Source organism: Neophocaena asiaeorientalis, unplaced genomic scaffold (assembly GCF_003031525.2).
Source record: "Neophocaena asiaeorientalis asiaeorientalis breed wild unplaced genomic scaffold, Neophocaena_asiaeorientalis_V1.1 scaffold490, whole genome shotgun sequence".
In the NCBI taxonomy this organism is placed as follows: domain Eukaryota; kingdom Metazoa; phylum Chordata; class Mammalia; order Artiodactyla; family Phocoenidae; genus Neophocaena; species Neophocaena asiaeorientalis.
This window is the reverse complement of record NW_020175079.1, coordinates 3,553,350-3,556,977: the sequence shown is the minus strand read 5'-3', so window position 1 is coordinate 3,556,977 and position 3,628 is coordinate 3,553,350. Positions and strand designations below refer to the sequence as shown.

General features: G+C 45.1%; 1 pseudogene; it reads right to left on the bottom strand.

The window, feature by feature from the left end:
- The window catches only part of LOC112412441 (chromobox protein homolog 1 pseudogene), a 32,775-nt pseudogene that overhangs the window by 1,480 nt on the left and 27,667 nt on the right, over window positions 1–3,628 (bottom strand).

Here is a 3,628-nt window from a genome sequence, read left to right as displayed (position 1 = left end):
GTTTTTGTAGGTCCTTCTCTTCTCTTGTGCTTCCGACTTAGAGAAGTTCCTTTAGCATTTGTTGTAGAGCTGGTTTGGTGGTGCTGAATTCTGTTAGATTTTGCTTGTTTGTAAAGCTTTTGATTTGTCCATCGAATCTGAATGAGATCCTTGTTGGGTAGAGTAATCTTGGTTGCAGTTTCTTCCCTTTCATCACTTTAAGTATGTCATGCCACTCCCTTCTGGCTTATAGTTTCTGCTGAGAAATCAACTGTTAGCCTTATGGGAGTTCCCTTGTATGTTATTAGTCATTTTTCCCTTGTTGCTTTCAAATTTTTTGTCTTTAATTTTTTGCCAACTTGATTACTATGTGTCTCGGCATGTTTCTCTTTAGGTTTATCCTGTATGGGACTCTCTGCACTTCCTGGACTTGGGTGGCTATTTTCTTTCCCATGTTAGGGAAGTTTTCAACTATAATCTCTTCAAGTATTTTCTCGTGTCCTTTTCTCTCTCTCTTCTCCTTCTGGGACCCCTATAATGTGAATGTTGTTGCATTTAATGTTTTCCCAGAGGTCTCTTTGACCCTCTTCATTTCTTTTCTTTCTTTTTTATTTATTCTGTTCCACAGCAGTGAATTCCACTGTCCTGTCTTCCAGGTCACTTATCCGTTCTTCTGCCTCAGTTATTCTGTTATTGATTCCTTCTAGTGTAGTTTTCATTTCAGTTATTGTATTGTTCATCTCTGTTTGTTTGTTCTTTAATTCTTCTAGGTCTTTGTTAAACATTTCTTGTATCTTCTTGATCTTTGCCTCCATTCTTTTTCCGAGGTCCTGGATCATCTTCACTATCATTACTCTGAATTCTTTTTCTGGAAGGTTGCCTATCTTCCCTTCATTTAGTTGTTTTTCTGGGGTTTTATCTTGTTCCTTCACCTGGTACAAAGTCCTCTGGCTTTTCATTTTGTCTTTGTTTCTGTGAATGTAGTTTTCCTTCCATAGGCTGCAGAATTGTAGTTCTTCTTGCTTCTGCTTCTGCCCTCTGGTGGATGAGGCTATCTTAGAAGCTTGTGCAAGCTTCCTGATGGGAGGGACTGGTGGTAGGTAGAGCTGGCTGTTGCTCTGTGGGCAGAGCTCAGTAAAGCTTTAATCCGCTTGTCAGCTGATGGGTGGGGCTGGGTTCCCTCCCTGTTGGTTGTTTGGCCTGAGGCAACCCAGCACTGGAGCCTACCCAGCTCTTTGATGGGGCTAAGGGCAGACTCTGAGAGGGCTCACACCAAGGACTACTTCCCAGAACTTCTGCTGCCAGTGTCCTTGTCCACACGGTGAGCCACAGCCACACCCCGCCTCTGCAGGAGACCCTCCAACACTAGCAGGTAGGTCTGGTTCAGTATCCTATGGGGTCACTGCTCCTTCCCCTGGGTCGCAATGCACACACTACTTTGTGTGTGCCTTCCAAGAGTGGAGTCTCTCTCTGTTTCCCCCAGTCCTGTCAAAGCCCTGCAATCAAATCCCACTAGGCTTCAACCTCTGAATCTCTAGGAATTCCTCGTCCCGTTGCCGATCTCCAGGTTGGGAACCCTGACGTGGGGCTCAGAACCTTCACTCCAGTGGGTGGACTTCAGTGGTATAAGTGTTCTCCAGCTTGTGAGTCACCCACCCAGCCATTATGGGGTTTGATTTTATTGTGATTGCGTTGGGTGGACTTCAGTGGCATAAGTGTTCTCCAGCTTGTGAGTCACCCACCCAGCAGTTATGGGGTTTGGTTTTATTGTGATTGCACCCCTCCTAAGCATCTCATTGCTTCTCCTTTGTCTTTGGATGTGGGGTATCTTTTTTGGTGAGCTCCAGTGTCTTCCTGTAGATGACTGTTCAGCAGTTAGTTGTGATTCTGGTGCTCTCGCAAGAGGGAGTGAGTGCACGTCTTTCTACTCTGCCATCTTGAACCAATCCCTACTGGCACTTCTTGTTGGGCTGGCTGGGGGAGTCTGCCCATTGGAATTTTGACACAGGTGTAAAAGCAATTCAGTGAAGGATGGATAGTCCTTTCAATAAATGGTGCTGAAGCAACTGGACATTCATAGAAAAAAATTGTACTTTGACCTAAGTCCCATACATTATGCAAAAATTAACTCAAAATGGATCATGTAAACATAAAACTATAAAACATTAGAAGAAAACATAGGTTAGACTGTCATACAGAGTGAAGTAAGTCAGAAAGAGAAAAACAAATATCGGATATTAATGCATACATATGGAACCTGGAAGAATGGTACAGATGATCTGGTTTGCAAGAAGAAATAGAGACACAGATGTAGAGAACAAATGTATGAACACCAAGGGGGGAAAGCCGGGGGTGGTGGTGCTGCTGTGGTGAATTGTGAGATTGGGATTGACATATATACACTAATACGTATAAAATAGATAACTCATAAGAACCTGCTGTATAAAAAAATAAAATGTAAAAATAATTTTAAAAAATAAATTAAAAACAAAACAAATAAACAAACAAAAAGAATCTGCCTGGGAAAAGTCTGGACCTGCCAAAGAGGCAAGAGACTTTTTCTTCCCTCTTTGTTTCCTGGTGCGCGAGGAGAGAGGATTAACAGCGCTGCTTAAAGGAGGTCCAGAGAAGGGCGCGAGACGCAGCTAACAGTGCAGACCCTAGAGACGGGCATGAGACGCTAAGGCTGCTGCTGCTGCCACCAAGAAGCCTGTGTGCGCGCACAGGTCACTATCCACACCTCCCTTCTGGGAAGCCTGTGCAGCCCGCCGCTGCCAGGGTCCCGGGATCCAGGGACAACTTCCCCGGAAGAACGCACGGCGGGCCTCAGGCTGCTGCAACGTCACGCCGGCCTCTGCCACCACAGGCTCGCCCCGCACTCCGTACCCCTCCCTCCCCCCGGCCTGAGTGAGCCAGAGCCCCCGAATCTGCGGCTCCTTTAACCCCGTCCTGTCTGAGCGCAGACGCTTTCCGGCGACCTACACGCAGAGGTGGGGCCAAATCCAAAGGGGAGTCCCAGGAGCTATATGAACAAAGAAGAGAAAGGGAAATCTCTCCCAGAAGCCTCAGAAGCAGCGGATTAAAGCTCCACAATCAACTTGATGTACCCTGCATCTGTGGAATACATGAATAGACAACGAATCATCCCAAATTGAGGAGGTGGACTTTGAGAGCAAGATTTATGATTTTTTCCCCCTTTCCTCTTTTTGTGAGTGTGTATGTGTATGCTTCTCTGTGAGATTTTGTCTGTATAGCTTTGCTTTCACCATTTGTCCTAGGGTTCTATCCGTCCGATTTTGTTTACTTACAAAAATTTTTTTTCTTAATAATTATTTTTTATTTTAATAACTTTATTTTATTTTTTCTTACTTTATTTTTTCTTTTATCCTCTTTCTTTCTCTCTTTCTACTTTTTCTCCCTTTTATTCTGAGCTGTGTGGATGAAAGGCTTTTGGTGCTGCAGCCAGGAGTCAGTGCTGTGCCTCTGAGGAGGAGTCAGTGCTGTGCCTCTGAGGAGGAAGACAGGAACACAACCCCACCCATTAGCAGAGAGGCTGCCTAAAATCATAGTAAGTCCACAGACACCCCAAAACACACCACAAGATGTGGACCTGCCCACCAGAAAGACAAGATCCAGCCTCATCCACCAG